Source organism: Uranotaenia lowii, chromosome 3, assembly GCF_029784155.1.
Source record: "Uranotaenia lowii strain MFRU-FL chromosome 3, ASM2978415v1, whole genome shotgun sequence".
Classification (NCBI taxonomy): domain Eukaryota; kingdom Metazoa; phylum Arthropoda; class Insecta; order Diptera; family Culicidae; genus Uranotaenia; species Uranotaenia lowii.
Window position 1 is genome coordinate 49,724,769 of NC_073693.1, and position 19,798 is coordinate 49,744,566.

At 44.4% G+C, this 19,798-nt stretch overlaps 1 protein-coding gene and 1 long non-coding RNA gene across 4 annotated transcripts in view; one reads left to right on the top strand and one right to left on the bottom strand.

The window, feature by feature from the left end:
- LOC129757329 (calcium uniporter protein, mitochondrial) overlaps positions 1-19,798 on the bottom strand; it is a 480,797-nt gene that overhangs the window by 113,665 nt on the left and 347,334 nt on the right. The window lies entirely within an intron of this gene.
- LOC129757330 (uncharacterized) lies at positions 6,677-7,314 on the top strand. The gene is made up of 3 exons (XR_008739673.1): positions 6,677-6,823; positions 6,877-6,941; positions 7,005-7,314. It is a non-coding gene; the product is annotated as an uncharacterized LOC129757330 (long non-coding RNA).

Below are 19,798 nucleotides of genomic sequence, written 5' to 3' on the forward strand. Positions count from 1 at the left end.
GGGAACACTGCTGTAGAACTGTCAAAGTTAGAAGAAGGAAGGAAAGAAGGGATGAGAGAGAATCTGGATTTTCTTCTAGTTTGCGGCTCCCATGCGGTTGACTGGCAAGTGTTGCACGAAATGGTAAGTACTTCTTACACAAATCCTCTTCGAGCATTTAATTAATGTTTTATTTTTCTCACAGGAGGATTATGCTTCTTTTGCCTGCCTTGGCTGGTCACAACCGGAGCGTTTCGGCGGAATCCCTATAAGGTGAGTGCGAGTGTTCTTGAAAAAGTGAAAATTATTTGCCGTGTTCCGTGTGCCACTAACATGTGCGCTTTCAAGGTCAAGGTTTTCGTCGAGACCTAGTATTTTTTTTTTTTTGCTGACTATCATCCACATCCAACACAGCGGCCATCACAGAGCTCGTTGTTGCAAATTCTCACGGCTCTTAACGAATTTGTCCGCAACGAGTTGCCATGCAGCTGACCTATGCTGGAGCGAATGATGTCGCATAATCCAATTGGATTTTGTTTTGATCGATCAATATGCTTTTCCCAAGGTAATGGTGTGCGTGTTGATATTGATTCGCACACTAGCTCATTCTCCGTGGAAAGAGCCACTTGCCTTGCGCTCTATGTAATGAAACTTTGCTGGCAACCGACGATTCTGTTTTTACGACGTTCTTATGCAGCTGATGTGATGGTATGCGCAAGTGCAAGTGCAGAATCCAATTGGATTTATTTGATTGATCTGTGTGTTTATCATTAGATTGAAAGTTCGTTCACCTTTCATTTATGGGAGATTATTTTTTTTTTTGTGGATTACCTTTTTTTTTATTCGGGTGTTCGCTTAAAATGATTTCTTCACAAGTCGAACATTCCCAATCATTCCAGAGGAATCTAAACCTTTTTTTTTTTTTTTTAATTTTAATGAAATGATTCTTTTTTCTTTTATTTTCTCTTATTTATGGAGTGACCGTTAATTGATTTTTTTTTTATGCTTTCAGGTCTGCAGCGGAAAACACTCCCAGGTCTCTGCCATTCAAATCGGAGACCCGATACGAGCTAGTGCCTTTTTTGGCCATAATGATGACCGGGACAAACTGGGGCCCCAATTTCGCATTTAAGGCTGACCCCGCTGCTGATTGCCTGAAGGCTTTTTTGTAGACCCGCTGTCCTACATCGAAGGTTGGTGAGTACCGTTTATGACGCAAATTATATTGCTTTTCGGTAGTTTCATGGCTTTTTCTGAGGTTGTCTTTGACATGCTCAAATATTTTTTTATTAATGTTTTGGAAGTTTTTTATTCTTTCGTTTTCATTGAGCTCATTATTGCTGTTTTCTTCCAATCGATGGTCACTCCCTCGTGTAATCATTTCATGCCCAAAAATGATTCTGTAGGGCGAAAATTTCGTGGAATAATGTACGGTATTATTTAGGATGCATTCCATTTCGGAAATTTTTGAATCCCAGAGGCGCTGGTCCGTGCGTACTTATGAACGAATCATGGAATTGATCGTTCTATTCAGGCGTTCCGCAGGATTCGCCTGACTGCGGTGCCGTGCATTGGCCCAGTGCTCAATTTCATAATTTTTTAGCAATCCTTGGAATTCTTTCGATAAGAAGGTTGAAGCATTATCTGAAATCACAATTTGGGGGACAGCAAGTCGTCGAAACCATTGCTCCTCCAAAATGTTGCATAGGCTACTGCTAGTGATTTTTTTCACTGGTACCAGCAGGCAATATTTGGAGAACAGATCCATCACTACTAGAAGATGGGCATTGCCTTGCTTGGATCGGGGCAGCGATTGGATGTAGTCCATGCAGACAATTTGGAAGGGCCTGGTTGCGACTCGCTGCCTCCCCATCATTGGCGCTGTCGACACTGTCGAATGTTTGTTTATTTTACACGACTCGCAATTTGCGATGTATTTCTTTACATCGGCCGACATTCGTGGCCAGTAGTAACGTTTTTTTATTTGATTGATGCATTTTTCAAAGCCGATATGGAGATTTCCGTCGTGTTGCTCTTGAACGATTCGTGTACGCGCTGATTCGGGGACACACTGTTTCCATTCAAATCTGTAGTCCAGAACATCAGAGCGGGAGGATACAAATTTGTACAGTTTACCACTGTCAATTTTGAAATCCATATACCGTTCTGGGTCTGATTCTACAGATTTAAATAGATTTGTGAACCACTTGTCGCCCGTATCGATCGTTTCAATAGACCGTGATAATGCATCTGCTACAATATTTTCTTTTCCTTTTCTGTGCTTTATCTCCATATCGTATTATTGGAGGGTGATGCTCCATCTGCTGAGTCTCGAGGACGACTTCCATTTTGCCCTCATGATGAACGTTAAGGCCGACGAATCTGTAACAAGGGTAAAACGAGTTCCCTCGATGTACCCCCGGAACTTTTCTATACAGCGGAGAGCGGCTAAGCCCTCCTTCTCCGCTGCGTGGTAATGAAGTTCTGCCCCCTTCAGCTTCTCGGAATGGTAAGCAATCACCCGCTCCTCGCCATTTTGTACCTGTGTTAACACCCCCGCAATTGCGTTGTCACTAGCATCAGTTTGTACTGCGAATGGCAATGCAAAGTCCGGGTTAGCCATGACCGGAGCCGATATTAATCGTTCCTTTATGGCGATGAACGAATCTTCTGCTGTTCTGTTCCACTGGACCTTCTTCGGTTTATTTTTCAGTAGATCAGTGAGTGGTCCAGTGAGTTCGCTGAACTTGTCGATAAACCTGCGGTAGTAATTAATCATACCGAGGAATCGACGAAGTGCTCTCACTGACCTAGGGACCTCATACCCCAGGATCGCTTGGACTCGATCCGGGTTAGGTCGTAACCCTTCTCTGGATAGAACATAGCCTAAATAAGGAAGTTCAGAGCAACAGAAGTTCGACTTTTCGACATTGATTTGAAGATTTGCCTTCTTCAATCTCAACGCCAAATCTTTTAGTTTTTCTAGGTGCTCATCGAATGTATGACTTGCCACTACGATGTCATCTATATAGACAAAAATCGAAGGCTCTAAAGCACCGTAACCTAGAACACGATCTAGAACTTTGGATAAAGTTGCCGTTGAGTTGACCAATCCGAAGGGTAACCTACAGAACTGGAACAACCCAAGGCCGGGAATGGAGAATGCTGTTAGCTTTCTGGATTCCTTCTCAAGAGGAACTTGCAAGAAGGCTTGTGTGAGGTCAACTGTTGATAGGTAGGTGAAAGGCCCCAAGTGGCTTAGAATTCTATTCTGATGCGGAAGCGGATATGCATCCCTTTTTGTGCGTTCGTTAAGCTTTCTCGCATCTAAACATAACCGTATCTCCTCACTGTTCCTCTTGCTGACTGGCACTACTGGAAGTGCCCACTCCGAATTGGACGGTTCTATCACCCCCTCTTCCAACATCTTTTTGACCGCTGAATGAATCTTCTTTTGGATTTCTGGACTCCACGGATACGGATTTTTTTCTCACGGGGCTAGCCGACAGGAACTCCTCTTTAATCTCAATTCTGTGCTCTAAGAGATCTGTTTGTCCTAATCGACCTGGTACAGCTGCAAGAAAAAGCCGTTTCACTGCCTCTAACCTCCGCTTTTGATCCTCGTTCAATTCATCTTTGTAATGCTCATTTGATTTTTTTAGGATTTCTACTGCCTCTATGGTCTGGTCAACCGTAGGACGGATTCCGAAGCGTTGCCAGAAATCATAGCCAAGGATGCATTCTCGGTTTAAGTCAGGCGCTATAATGACCGGAAGGATTTTGGTGGTGTTATTAAAGGTAAGAGGAACGTCGCAATACCCTAAAACGTTTAAGTTTTGACCCGTAGCTGTTTTTAAAGTTAAATTGGTGGGCTTGATTTTTAATTTTAAACTGTTTATGAGCTTTTTGCTCCCTACGCCTAAAACTGTTTTTGCTGCTCCGCTGTCGAGTAAGCCAACAACAGAAACACCCAGAATCTCGACCTTCGCGAAAGGCCTAGAATCATCACTAAGAGTGATGAGCACTGAAGCTATCTCTTCACTCTCAGTAATTTCTTCAGTCACTTTCGAATAGCCTAAATTGCTGAGTATTTCTGATGTGCTAGCTACTACGTGAGGTCTTGGGGAGCTTCTCCGATTGCCTCGCCTCACTGAGAAGTCCCGGGACCGTTTTTTATTGCGCAATATGGGCATTCAGAAATCACGAATCCAGGGAAGCCACATTTCATGCAGAAAATTTTCTTTTCTTGATCACACTCGTTATGATGATGCCCAGTTTCATGGCAGTTAAAACACGTATTCCTTTTTACTGGAATGTACGAATTTACAATCCGCTTCAGTGCGTTCGTGGCGTTGGTTGAACTAGCACTCGGCGCACTTTGCTGATATTTTTCTGACCTATCCCATTGTTTTGGTTTTGGGTGGATTGTTATAGGAATTTCCTCTTCTTTTTCATTTCTATTTCCTTTCCAATTTCCTTTCTCTTTCCAGTTTCCTCCTTCTTTCCAATTTCCTTTTTCTTTCCAGTTTCCTTTCTGTCTTTGCCGGTCTTGACCGGAATTGTAATTTCTATTTTGAGGTCGATTTTGGCTTTGATTCGACGGCATTCTATCAACCGGATATGGAAGTCTAGAATCTCCTATTTCTTCGACCTGTTCGATATTAGAGCGACTTTCTCTCCGCTTATAAAACTGCCAATTTATAGAGTCGAATTTTTTTCCGAACTCCCTCATCTTGGCTATGCTGTCCACGTTTGCGGCCAGCATGGCTATGCGACAGTCTTCGCGAGTATTTCTAAACAGTACCTCAAATTTTCTTTTTTCATCCCAAGAGTGAGACATGCTCCTGAAGATCCTGGCCATGTCCAAGTAAAAGTCCTGGAACTTCTCTCTTGGGCCTTGCTTTCGCGCTGATACTTGTCGCTCATGCACAAAGTCTACATCGTAGGGCAAAAATTCAGCCTTCAACTCTCTGACTAAATTTTCCCACGATCCTAGCTCCTCATTTGAATTGACTTCCATCAACCAAGATCTAGCTTTGTGGACCAATAGGTGGTGGGCATTTTGAAACAGATCTATCGATGAAAACCCTTCGGAACGGGCATTGAACTCCACCTTGAGGAATTCATTCAGCCTACGACCATTGTCCATGCCATCGTAGCTGATTTTCCATTTATGAATGGGCCAACGTTTGCCCTTAATATTTGTATTTGAATTTTCATTATTCATTCCCAATTGGGATTCTTTTTGTTTATTCTCTTCATGGCTTCTCACGCTACTCAACGAATCATTTTTTTCCTTTATCCAGTCCAAAAAATCGGCTGGCTTGGTTCGTATATTTTCGGTAGCTTTTTCGGGGCCATTTGAGTTTTTAGGTTTTTCTATCCCAGTACTATTGGCTGTTCTGTAGCGAGTTTCATTTTGCGCCACTTCAAGAACTTGCAAACGCTCTAGTACTTTATTCAATATTAACACCATTTGCTGATTTTGTTTGACAAGCTCTTGATGTGCTGCTAATGAAACCCCTACAGGGCCAGCGCCACCCACAGCACCTTCTTCTAAGGCGTAGGTATTTGCCTCGCTTGCTTCTTGACGAGCTTGCGTAGAAGTTCTTTCCATTGGCTCATCTTCTGGGATTAACTCTACATCTGGAAAATTGTAATGTTCCTCATCAGTTGGCTCGTTTGGTTGAAGAAGATTGTTCAGGCTAGCGTTCACGATATTCATCTCCGCTCTTCTAATTTCTGGAAGGTGGGAGGATAAGGAAAAATAAACACTAAGCATCTTTACAATCCCTGCTGCGGCTTCAGCTATGTTGTTCTGGTCTGCTTCGTTTGATACTCTGTTTCTAAGCCGTTCTAACCGAAAGAAAAAATGAATCAGACGGGTTTTGTAAATTTGATCTGGTGCTCTCTTTAACCTCCTGCCTTCCAGATGGAGCCTGATACTTTTAAGTTTTTCTTCGCAGATGCCGAGTTCTTCTTCAATTGACCTGCCCAAAAACTGATGAGAAATGTTGTTTTCTTTTTCCTCTTTCAGAAGCATGCGCAAAGCCCTTTCCTGCTGCTTACGTGGGTGTGATACGGAGATGTTTCGGATGCGTAGTTCATACTCGAACTCATCAACCGTTAGGTGGGAGACATTCATCCCGTAATATTGCATCGTTAACTGCGACATCTCCATATTGCACGACGGACAAACACTTATAGTACGGTCGAAGCAATGCTAAATAATAATGAACACGACACTCTGTACACTCAGTGGATGGAAAAGATAGTTGGATAGTATAGTTTAATTTAGATTAAATTGTAGAAAAATGAGAACGGTATCTAAGATAAATTACTATTTTAAACTTTACAATCACAATGCTTAATTAACACTAAATGATACAAAAACTACAAAACAGTTTAAAACCACAATTAATGAAAATAAGCCTAAATGATTTGGACAGTTAAAAACACATTTCTTAATTTTAAGTATCACAGTGTTTAATAAAGCTATTATGATTCTCTGTGTTTTGATTTCTCCTGTTCGCAAATCGATGCTTCGCATAACACGTATTCCGGTTTTGTTTTTGTAAATTTATAATTCTAGGAAATAATGTTTTTTTTTATGAATCTCGTTGTTGGAAGGTTGAGCTTTTCCCTCTTGAACTAACCAAGACCCCTCTTTGGACAGTAAGATCGTTGTTAGTAGAACTGGCAACCTTGGTACGGGATCGGACAAACGTCAACGCGTTGGCGCCGAAAAAGAATTGTCATTGTTAGAAAATTGATCGAAACTGCGACACGTTTTTTCCTGACCTGGCAGTTAGTTAGTTTTTAGTGAATAGTTTTAGAGAAAACAGTATGTATTCATTATTAGTTGATCCGATAATCTTTTAATGTATTTTGTTATAGTAGGTGAAATCTATTTGGCTAGTTGCGCGTGATTTGAGTGCTCGCGGGTTTGTGAGTCAGAAGAGGTTAGGTGATAGAAATTCCTTACTGCGCAATTTGCCACTAAAATATTGTATTTCCTTTGATAGTTTGAGTGACCGTTCGGTTGTTCCGGTTAGGTGTACCGGGTTGAGCTCAATTAGAGCGGTAGGAAAGAAAAAGCGTAAGTACGCAAGAATACTTGTTTTGTACCCGATGATAAATATGATTTTCGTCCATTAGCTTCAAATAGCCGGTGATATCCGACGGTTTAGGGTTGCCAGAGCTAGAGCTTAGGGTAAACGGCGAAACTTATTTGTAAGTTCATAAAAGATTGTTTACATTATCACCATTTAATAATAAATGTATTTACAGTCGAGTTCGTTCGCATACAACGTACTACGGAACAGTTTTTATTTCCCACAATCGTCGACAAGTTTAAGTTAGCGTTTTTTGAACACAAATCTAAACCCCGTTCAGAATTGCCTCGGGCGTTTTCCCAGAGAATTCTGCAACGGAATCAATAAGTGGAAGTTCCAAGCGTTCCCTCGCACATCTAAAGATCGAAACTACTTTAGATGGACGCCAAAGTGTAACCTATGGTTGAGTCACTACCCAGCACTGTTAAGACTCCCCCAATTCTTGCCTCAGGGTCGGCTTTTCGAATTCAAAGAACTACAAGGAAACGCTAAATGAATAACTTTCGAGCTTTGCTCGCCCACTTTATTCCCCTTCCTCAAAGGTACAAAAGGCACTTGTCGACGGATCCGCAATACAATATACAATGGCACAATCTTTCCTACCTCACGCGTCTGCTCTCGGGCCCATCTTCTCGCGTACACCTCCTCCTCGTTAGGAACCGGAAATATCACGACCTCCTAGTTGCGCGGCGAAACTACCGAATTGCTAGGGTGGGTTCGGTTAGCCAAGAGTAGTTCGCGGCCTGCTATCGCAATTCCGGGACTTGATGAGTTACAGCGGAGTCACACGGCGCTGACGGGTGGTATGCGGCACGTCGATAACTTCGTGGTAGTAAGTCACGACGCCCTCAAGCAGGAGTCAGCGGGCCGTCCACGTTCTGGATGGGCGCGGCGTTCAGGTGAGCTGCCTCGGGAACCAATACCGGAAATCAAGGGTAAATTACGGGGTCCTGGTAGATCCCTTCCACAAACAAACGAGCTTGTTGTTCTCTGTCCCGTAGTTGTCCGTAGTTTGCGTCGGGCTTCTTTCACGGGTTTGGCACTATTTTCCAATGCGGAACGAATCGTACTCGGCCGATTTGGCTTGCCGTAGTACGCGCTCAGAGATACAACTTAATAATGACCATTTTGTTTAAGGTCGATGGCGTTCCGTACCCAGCCGTTAACCCTTCTTGCCCCTCTGTCCCTTTCTCCGGTTTCCCCTCAGCAACTCAGCCTCCATGATCTGCTGACGTGTTCAACCCTGACTCCTCATGCGTGACAGGTGCTGCCATCTGGTGCTGTGTGCCAATATCGTTGTGCGCATATGTTGATTGGCTGCGTTCGAGGCTTTTTCGGGTTCAAAGGCAGGTCCGCTCCACTCTACACTTAATCACTAGCACTTCCTCGACATTTACATTTACGCGACGAATCTTGACAATCTTGGCTAGAAACTTTCCCTTGGTTACATATTTTTATCAATACCCTGAAGCTAAGGTTGCCGGACAATCCGGGCTATTTTCTTTAAAAACCTGGCAAAATCCGGGCAATCCATTTCTAAATTGACGACCAACAATCCGGGCAATATCCGGGCAAATTTTGTCAAAACCCAGACATTACTCAATAAAAATTTAGATAAAAAAATATTTCTCTCATAAAAATTCATAAACAGATTTTCAATTATATTTCATGCTTCAAAACATCCTTTCATGATTATTTTTCAAGATTTACTTAAAACATTTTTGTTTCAGTGGCTAAATATAAAAAAAATTCCAACAAAAAAATTTTTTTTGTTTGATTTGCCAAATAATGTGCAAAAAATCCGGTCGAAATCCAGGCATTTTGAAATGAAGTCCGGGCAACCGGGCAGGGCCGGACTGTTCCCAAATTTTGTATCAAATATCCAGGAAAACCCGGTTAAAACCGGGTAATCTGGCAACCTTACCTTAAGCTACCCTCTCAATTCGCCTATGAGTTTTCAAGCTGTCCTCTAAATCCACTCCACTTGAAATTCCAAGCTGTTATCTCAACTCTATCCATTGATTTTTGAAACCTTGTTTCAAATTTCTTTTCAATTCCTTGAGTTTCCATTCACTCGAAGGTGTCTTCCTTACTTCCTCCACGGTATTGTTTACTCCGCATTTTCTTGACAAATCATTCTAAGATTTTTTTTTAAATTATTCTTTTCATGCTGTCCTCACAATCCGTTTGAGTTTTCATTTTCATTTTCATCCAGCCGCCATCTCAACTCGGTTCAAAGTTTTTCTGTTATTAATAACTAGCTAACCCACTGTGCTTTGCTACACCTTCCAAAACTAATGATATCCTTGGAATTTTTTTGTGTGTCAAATTTGGTTCCAGTTGCTCGATAAATTCTCAAGTGATGCAAAAATTTTTTTTACTGAACTCGCCTCTCCCTATATCATCCCTCCATCGGAAGAAGATAGCGGTATCAAATGTCAATAGAATCTATTCTCGTACTCTAATACTCTCCCTCGTAAATTTTGGTTCCATTTGTTTGTAAAATTCTAGAGTTTTGCAAAAATGGGATCCTCCTTCCCCCTCTCTATAACGTGAGCGGAACCAAATTACCAAATATTTACCATCCTCCCTTCCCAATTTTTTCCCTACCCCGTGAGTGGATCCATTTCTTGCATCTAAATACTGTCCCTTTCCATTTTTTTCCATTTGATAAATGTATTCTAGAGTTATGCCAACAATTGTAAATATAGGAGCTCTTCCCCCCAGTGAAAGGAGAAATTTGTCTCACTTAAATGATTGTAGAAAAATATTTTCTTTTCAAATACCATCCACTGCCAAATTTAGTTAAATTTGCATGATGAGTTTAAAGTTATCCATTAGAAAGAGGGAGTGGTCTCAAAAAAATATTTCTCATACTCAAAAATTGGCTGGTAAACGGTGGATAATGTGCAACACGAGACCCCATAGTGGTCATATCACCTCTTATTCACAACTCCTATCCCTACCTCCCCGCGGTGCCGGCTGGGGTGCGAGTAACCTAAGCGGAGATCGGGTACCCAACCCCGGTGGATGCTTTGGTCGCATGCAGACTGAGAAGATGGCCTCACGCGTCTGTTCCCCAGGTCAGGGGCGGCTCAAACAGCGTCTGTCTTGCAGCAAGCGGCTGAATTTATGAAATGCGGCTCCCGCCAGCTAAGTCCAAGATGGCAGCCCCATCGCGGGATAGGGACTTTAGGCTAACAACCTACTGCTCCCGATTTAAAATTGTTACGGAATCCGAAAGAAATGACCGACCTGGAACTTTGGCGACGACTTTTAGCATGAAAACACGGACACGAATTGGAACTTGGAATGTTTTAACCCTTGCCCAACAAGGCAAACTGGAACAACTTGCTAGAGAGGCTAGCCGCCTCAAGCTTGAAATTTTGGGACTGAGCGAAGTCCGTTGGCCTAATACTGGAAAACACAAGACACAATCCGGGCAAGTCCTGCTTTACTCTGGCATACGAGGAGAACATGCTACTCGGGAACGAGGAGTTGGTTTCCTGTTAAGCCCGCAGGCCTACGCGGCCCTCATTAGATGGGAACCTATAAACGAAAGAATAATCGTAGCCAGATTTAGAACACGGGTTAGAAACCTTACAATGGTCCAGTGTTATGCGCCAACTGACGTTGCCGACTTGCAGGAGAAAGAGCAGTTTTACAGCCAACTGAACAGCGTGGTTGAGAGAATTCCGAAGGGTGACATTCAAATCCATTTGGGCGACTTCAACGCAAAAATTGGCTCCGACAATCAGGACATTTAGCGCATCATGGGGCGCCATGGCCTAGGACAGATGAGCGAAAACGGAGAGCTGTTTGTATAATTTTTTGTGGCAACAACAACATGGTGATCGGTGGATCGCTCTTCCCCCATCGACCAGCACATAAGGTCACTTGGGTATCCCGAGATGGCCGAACAGAAAATCAAATTGACCACATCTGCATCAGCCGAAAATGGAGAAGGAGCCTTCTTGATGTCCGCAGCAAGCGAAGCGCAGACATTGCATCTGACCATCACCTCGTCCTTGGCGAGATACGACTGAGAGTTGCACGTGTCCAACGGCGCGAGGAGAAAGTCGGGTGTCGATACGACGTCTGCCGGTTGGAGAATCCAGAGGTGAAAAGGGCATACGTTGAACAGCTAGAATCCCGAGCCTCGGAGCTGCCGACAGACGGAACAGTCGAAGAACAGTGGTGTGGAATCAAGAATGCCTTTATCACGACGAGCCATGGTACTCTCGGTAAAGTTTGTGGAAGAAGGAGTGAATGGATGTCGGATGAAACTTAGAGGATGGTCGATGATCGGAGAAAGGCGAAAGTCGGAATTGAGCAGGCATGTACCGGGTCAGCCAAAGCAGCCGCCCGCTTACGATATGCGGAGCTGGAAAAGGCAGTGAAACGAGCTTGTAGACGAGACAAGAGAGCCTGGACAAACTCCCTAGCCGAAGAGGGAGAAAGAGCCGCCGCCAATGGAGATATCCGATTACTTTATGACATTTCTCGCCGCCTCAGTGGTGCGAGGACTAATGCAAGAATGCCGCTAAAAGACCGAGCAGGTCAGTTATTGACCGATCGAACAGATCAGCTCAAACGATGGACTGAGCACTTCGAACAACTCTTCCGAGTCACGAATAGCGATGGCCAACAGAATCCGCAGCTCGAAGCGCCAACAGTAAGTCGCATAAATGGCGTCAACTCGGAAGCGCCTTCGCTGGCTGAAATAGAAGCGGCAATCAAAAACATGAAATCCAACAAAGCACCTGGGATCGATTGCATCCCTGCTGAAATGCTGAAAGCCGACCCTGCCCTATCAGCACAAATGTTGCACCGTCTTTTCGCTGACATCTGGGATACTGCAACATTCCCGGCCGACTGGATGCAGGGTATCCTCGTAAAGGTCCCGAAGAAAGGAGACCTGACAGAGTGCGGTAACTGGCGAGGCATAACGTTGATCTGTACAACCCTCAAAGTACTCTGCAAAGTGATTCTGAACAGGATCCAGGAGAAAATAGACGCTACACTCCGACGGCAACAAGCTGGATTCCGATCTCGACGATCATGTGTGGACCACATCACAACGCTACGAATCATACTGGAACAAATCAACGAATTCCAGGACTCTTCTGCTGGTGTTCGTTGATTTCGAAAAAGCATTTGACCGACTGAACCACGAAAACATCTGGGCTGCTCTTAGACGAAGAGGGGTCCCAGAGAAACTAGTCCATCTCATCGAAGCACAGTATGAGGCATTTTCGTGCAAGGTCTTGCACGACGGTGTCTTGTCCGAACCAATCCCGGTAACTGCTGGAGTGAGACAAGGATGTATTCTATCACCGCTACTTTTTCTAATCGTAATGGATGAGATTCTGACTGGATCGATCGACTGTGCACCGAACCGAGGATTGCCGTGGAATCCTTCAACGATGGAGCATCTGAACGACCTTGACTTGGCTGACGATATTGTTTTGCTCGCCCAAACGCAACCGGATGTGCAGAGCAAACTCGACGACCTCACCGAAAGCTCCAAGGCAGCAGGTCTCAAAGTCAATGTCGGAAAGACCAAGTCAATGGAGATCAACACAGGTAATCCCTCCAGTTCCATGGTAGCTGGGCAACAAGTTGAGAAAGTGGAGTGCTTCCAGTATCTTGGTAGCCAGATAACGCCTGATGGTGGTACCAGGAAAGACATCGAAACCCGGATCAGAAAGGCCCGATTTGCGTTTGCGAGTCTCCGAAACATCTGGCGGTCACGCCAGATCTCTCTACGAACAAAAATCCGAATCTTCAACTCGAACGTCAAATCCGTATTGCTGTACGGGTGCGAAACTTGGAGCACATATGCGGTGACGACGCGAAAACTGCAAGTATTTGTAAACCGCTGCCTGCGGAATATCATCCGCGCTTGGTGGCCTGGCAACTGGATCTCGAATGAGGAACTACATCGCCGGTGTCATCAAAAGGCGCTAGAAATCGAGATTCGGGAACGTAAGTGGAGGACACGCTGGGCACACGCTGCGAAGAGATGAAAACGAGATTTGCAGAGAGGCGCTAGATTGGAATCCAGAAGGTCATCGAAGAAGAGGCAGACCCAAAAACTCGTGGCGGCGAAGCCTAGCCGCTGAAATCCGAACTGTCGACGAGAATCTTGACTGGGACCAGGTGAAGACGCTGGCTCCGGATCGTCAACAGTGGAGGTCTTTTACCACGGCCCTATGCACCGGAGGATCGGCGCGGGATCATTAAATAAATAAAAATAAATAAATACTCAAAAATACTCCCATGTCAAATAAGGCTCCCCCTTCTGTTTGAGTTCGTTAAAAAAAATTGAATAAATTTTATAAAAGCTTGTATGCCACAAAATTTCATGCTATCAATGTTACCAAAAATCGAAAAGCTGGTTATTTTGTAACCAAAATTAGAATAAATCTGGAATAAACCAAGTTAAAAAATTCCAATATTCCTCAATTTGTTTTTCGCTCTTTTAACTGTTAAATTTTTTTTATCGAGTCTTTAACAAAGTACATAAATCTTCATTTTTCCCCTTCAAGTTTGTCAGTAAAATCGAAAGGGGGTAGGGGCGGTTAGTTGCTTGAAAAAAATGTAGCAGAATTCGATATTTATCCCCCCAGTGGAAGGAAAAAGGGTCTCAAGGCATTATAGAAACATTTCTCCTGCCTAAATTCCTTTCTATGCAAAATTCTGTTAAATGTGCTTGATGAGTTCTTGAGCTGAGCAAACCATTTAGAGTCCCCTTATAATATTTAAAACTATCTTATAACTATAAAGGATAAATGGGAGCCAAATTTGATCAAAATAGCTTGAAAATTGTTCGAGTTTTGTTACCATTTACATGGACTCCCCTGTTTTCAGCTAAAAGAAGGCTTTTGGTTTAAAACAGTCAATCAACTGAATAGATATATCAAAACTTAGCCACCAAAACAATAAATCAACTTCTCATGTATAAATTTGGTTTTGTAGAAAATTTGAAGTAAATTCCTAGAAATTGTAGGGATTGTACCATCTTTTATAAAATTTTTGTACCGTCCTTATGAGAGGGGGCTCACCCTGAAGTCGGAAGAATTTGTTACTATTGTCGAAACCATATCCGGCCTCGAAAACTCCCAGATATCAATTTTCACTATGTTCGGTTCAGTAAAGCTATGATCATTAAAATCCGGCCACTTACAAACGCGTGTAATTTAAAAACTGATCGTCTGATCGAAAATCTGTCTATAGAGAAAATGAAGGTACATGTTAATATAATATTCAATGAATAAATATTAAAAAAATAATTTATCGTTGATAACAAGAAATAATCTTGCTTTACCATGAAATCTTTCTTTCATCTTTGTACACTTTTCTCAGTCATGTAATGGTTTCTTATTTTCACCACAGAAAACCAATTTGAATCAGATAAGAGCCTTTTCACGGGCAGGCTTCTCGAAAAATTTGATTTTCCTACAAAAATACACCAAGGTTTTTTTACACGGTTTTTTTACACGGCTTTTTTTACACGGTTTTTTACACGGATTTCGCAAATTAACACGGTTTTTGAGAGAAAATATTCTATGTCCTTTCAAAGGAAAACACTAAGAATCTCTTGAAGTTGGAAAAATCTTAGCTCTGAGACTAAGAACATGATACATGAGACCTGAGACCTAAGACTTGAGACTAGAGACCTGAGAGATGAGACCTGAGACTTGAGACCTGAGACATGAGACCTGAGACTTGAGACCTGAGATCTAAGACCTGAGATCTAAGACCTGAGACCTGTGACATAAGACATGAGACCTGAGGCATTAGTCAAGAGCCATGAAGCATTAGACCTGAGACATGAGACTTTAGACCTGAGATAAGCTACTAGTGTTAGTACCGCGAACGCAGTGCTGTGTGCGGATTTCGGGTGAATTGTCGAGTTCATTCGAATCGCGCAGGGGGCTTCGACAAGGTGATGGTCTATCCTGCATGATGTTCAACGTGGCGCTAGAAGGTGTTATTCGACGAGCGGTGGGCGAAATGCGGGGCACGATTTTCAACAGATCCAGTCAACTTATCTGCTTTGCCGATGACATTGATATAGTCGGCAGATCATCTGCGGCGGTGGAGGAGATCTACCGCAAACTGAAACGCGAAGCAGGAAGGATTGGGTTGATGATTAATACGTCCAAGACGAAGTACATGCTGGCCTGCGGATCCGAGACCGACCGAACCCGCTTGTCCAGTAATAACAAGGTCACGATCGACGGCGACGAGCTGGAGATAGTCGAAGACTTTGTCTATCTCGGCTCACTGGTGACCGCAGACAATGACACCAGCCGTGAGATCCGGAGGCGAATTATCAGCGGAAGTCGTGCCTACTATGGACTCCACAAGCAACTGCGGTCGAGAAGACTTAGCCCTCGCACGAAGTGTAACCTGTATATGACGCTTATTAGACCGGTTGTTCTCTACGGGCACGAGACATGGATATTGCTCGAGGAGGACCTGCGTACACTCGGAGTATTCGAGCGACGAGTGTTAAGAACCATCTTTGGCGGCGTACAGGAGAACGGAGTGTGGAGGCGAAGGATGAACCACGAGCTCGCGCGCCTCTTCGGCGAACCCAGTATCCAGAAGATGGTGAAGGCTGGCCGGATACGCTGGGCGGGACATGTTGCGAGAATGCCGGACGACTGTCCTGCAAAACAGGTGTTCGCTACGAATCCGGTAGGAACAAGACGAGCGGGGGCGCAACGAGCGAGGTGGTTAGACCAAGTGGAGCGTGATCTGGCGAACGTGGGGTGCCCGAGAAATTGGAGAACGGTTGCTATGAACCGAGTGAATTTTAGGAATTATGTTCGTCAAGTTATGTCGTGAGACGGAATACTATGTAAATAAAAAATAAAATAAGTTAGTACCGCGAGAAATAAGTTTAGCTCCGATTTCACTTGCGACCCCTCTAGTGAAAGGGTTTGACTAGAACCGAAAATTGGTAGGTTCATCGCGCACCAGCTGACCAACTAAAATGGCCTAATACTCATAGATTTCGCCGCCTCCAAACGAATGACCATACGTAGTACCTTTTTCCAGCACCGCCTCCCACACAAGTACACCTGGAAAACACCATATCAAACGCAATCACAGATCGACCACGTTATGATAGACAGCCGACACTTCGCGGACATTATCGACGTGAGATCCAGTCGAGGCGCCAACATCGAGTCAGACCACTATCTTGTGATGTTGAAGATGTGCCCAAAACTCTCCGCAGTGAACAACATACGAAACCGACGCCCGTCTCGGTTAAATATCGCACGACTGAAGCAACCTGAGGTCGCGGCAGACTATGCGCAATCGCTCGAAGCAGCGCTGCCGGCAGAGGGCGAGCTTGACGAATCCCCTCTCGAGGACTGTTGAAATACCATCAAGACAGCTATCAACAGCGTTGCGGAGAATGTCATCGTGCATGTGGAACGAACACGACGGAACGACTGGTTCGACGAGGAGTGTAGGAGGGTGATGGACGAAAAAAAGGACGCGCGAGCGGCAGAAGTGCAAACAGGCATCCGCCAAAATGTGGAAAATCACCGACAGCAAAAGAGGCAGCGAGTCCGAATTTCCCAGGAGAAAAAGCGCCGCTTGGAGGAGGAGGAGCTCTAGGAGCTGGAGCAGCTGCATCGTTCCCAAGAAACACGAAAATTCTATCAGAAACTCAACGCATCCTGCAAAGGCTTCGTGCCGCAAGCCGAAATGTGCCGGGATAAGGACGGAGGCATCCTGACGAACAATCGTGAGGTGATAACAAGGTGGAAGCAGCACTTCGATGAACACCTGAACGGTGCACTTGCAGGGGATCAAGACAATGGGGGAAGGTACATCGTCGGCGTAGCCAACGACGTAGAGGAGTCACTCCATCGATAGGAGTGAGGTTAAGAAAGCCATTCGCCAGCTGAATAGAAACAAGTCGGCTGGGAAGGATGGCATCGCAGCTGAACTCATCAAAATGGGCCCGGACAAGTTGACCGATTGCCTACACCGGTTGATGGTCCGTATCTGAGCCACAAAACAGCTACCGGAGGACTGGAAGGAGGGGGTAATATGCCCCATCTATAAGAAGGGCGACAAATTGGACTGTGAGAACTACCGGACGATCACTGTCCTCAATGCCGCCTACAAAGTGTTGTCCCGAATCCTACTTCGCCGCCTAACGCCACAAGCAAACAGATTCGTGGGAAGTCATCAGACCGACTTCGTGGAGGGACGGTCAACGACGGACCAGATATTCACATTACGGCAAATCCTCCAAAAATGCCGTGAACACCAAGTCCCTACGCACCATCTATTCATCGACTTCAAAGCCGCATGCGACACGATCGACCGTAACGAGCTATGGAAAATCATGGACGAGAAAGGCTTTTTGGGTAAGCTGACCAAACTGATCAAGGCGACGATGGATGGAACGCAGTGCTGTGTGCGGATTTCGGGTGAATTGTCGAGTTCATTCGAATCGCGCAGGGGGCTTCGACAAGGCGACGGTCTATTCTGCATGATGTTCAACGTGACGCTAGAAGATGTTATTCGACGGGCAGTGGGCGAAATGCGGGGCACGATTTTCAACAGATCCAGTCAACTGATCTGCTTTGCCGACAACATTGATATAGTTGACAGATCATCTGCGGCGGTAGACAAGATCTACCGCAAACTGAAACGCGAAGCAGGAAGGATCAGGTTAATGATTAATACGTCCAAGACGAAGTATATGCTGGCATATGGATCCGAGACCGATCGAGCCTGCTTGTTCAGTAATATCAAGGTGACGATCGACGGCGACGAGCTGGAGATAGTCGAAGACTTTGTCTATCTCGGTCCACCGCTGACCTCAGACAATGACACCAGCCGTGAGATCCGCCGGCGAATGATCAACAGAAGTCGTGCCTACTATGGACTCCACGAGCAACTGCGGTCGAGAAGACTTAGCCCTCGCACGATGTGTAACCTGTACACAACGCTCATAAGGACGGTTGAACTCTACGGGCACGAGACATGGATATTGCTCGAGGAGGACCTGCGCACACTCGGAGTATTCCAGCGACGAGTGTTGAAAACCATCTTTAGCGACTTGCAGGAGAACGGAGTGTGGAGGCAAAGGATGAACCACGAGCTCGCGTGACTCTACGGCGTACCCAGTATCAAGGAGGTGGCGAAGGCTGGACGGATACGCTGGGCATGTTGCTAAGAATCCGATAGGAACGAGATGAGCAAAGGCCCAACGATCGAGGTGGTTAGACCAAGTTGGCGAATGTGGGATGCCCGAGAAATTGGAAAACCATTGCCATGGACCAAGTGAATTTTAGGAATTATGTTCCTCAAGCTGTGTTGTGAGACGGAAAACTTGTATTTAAATAAACAAAATAAATTCATGACAAATTATTTTCCAGTGCATGTAATATCAACTTCTATACGTTATAGAAACTAATTCCCACAAACAGCTAGAAAATTGTCCAATGACCAATAGCCAACAGCCAACGGTGATTGATGCAAAACCACCCTCAATCAGGGCATCAATATCGAGAGTCTGGCCACCGTCAAATGCTCAAAAACTCGCTCAGTCATTAAAACGAAAGACAGCAAACAACATGGGCCACAAAAAAAAAAAAAAATTAGCAATAAGAGTAGGTATATTAGCTATAGGTTGGTAGCTCTAGAAAGAAAATTTACTTCCACGCTTGGTCGATCAACGTCCGTTTTGAGACGGATCTGAATCTGAATCTGAACGAACAACAATACTTAAATCGACTAATAATGACGAGCAGCCTTCTTCGGACCTCACGGGGGAAGGTCTCTTGGAAAAAAAATATTCAAGTGAGTCGAGCGCAGCAGCAATTTGAATGAATCAACTTTTCTTTGAGCGAAGTTCGGGTTTCGAGCGAACATAATTGTGCGCACGTTTCTTTGCCGGTATTGGTTCGGTTTTTTGGTCCGAAACCCGAAGCTTGGGCACATTATGATGAATGGATCTCGGATGGATGAATCGTCTTCTTAGAGGCTTAGAGTCCCGCGAAACTCTTTCTCTTCCAAACCATAAGCTCTAGCCAAGCCTTGCCGTGGGGGATCAAATCGGAAAATGTTTTCCGAACGAATTTAGTGTATGTTTACTTTTTGACTTAATCGGGTGCGCGTGGCGGGCTGTGTTCGAGGCGTTTTTCTCGTTGTTGGATGCGCGGTTTGCTGCTGGAAAATCGTGGCGCGTGTGGGTGGTGATACCGAGTGAACGGGGTTTTCCCATTTCTGGGAATATTCAAAGTTTTTGAAAAAGTCTACAGGATATCCGGGGATAAGATCCTTAATCTTGATTGTTGCGAATGGAGAAGAATATTGAATAGAAGTTTTCTTTTAGCAGTTGCATGTAGATATGTGAGTGAGGCTGACAACTTCGGGATTACTTCTGGATTTTTATTTGTTGAAGTGATGGTGGAAATTGATTTATGTTTAAAGTCATCGGCTAAAATATTTGGCCATTAATTTGTAACAGTGAAAAATTGAGACAACGTATTCTCGACACTAAGGATAGAATGAAATCACCTGAATAAGTGTTTTTTTTAACCAGGAGGAGCCCTAAGGATATAATCTCATACTATAATGTAAGTATTTTATGTATGTCACCATGTCTTGGTTTTTGACATTATTGATTACACAGGACACTCGATTCCAGCTTTGGGCAA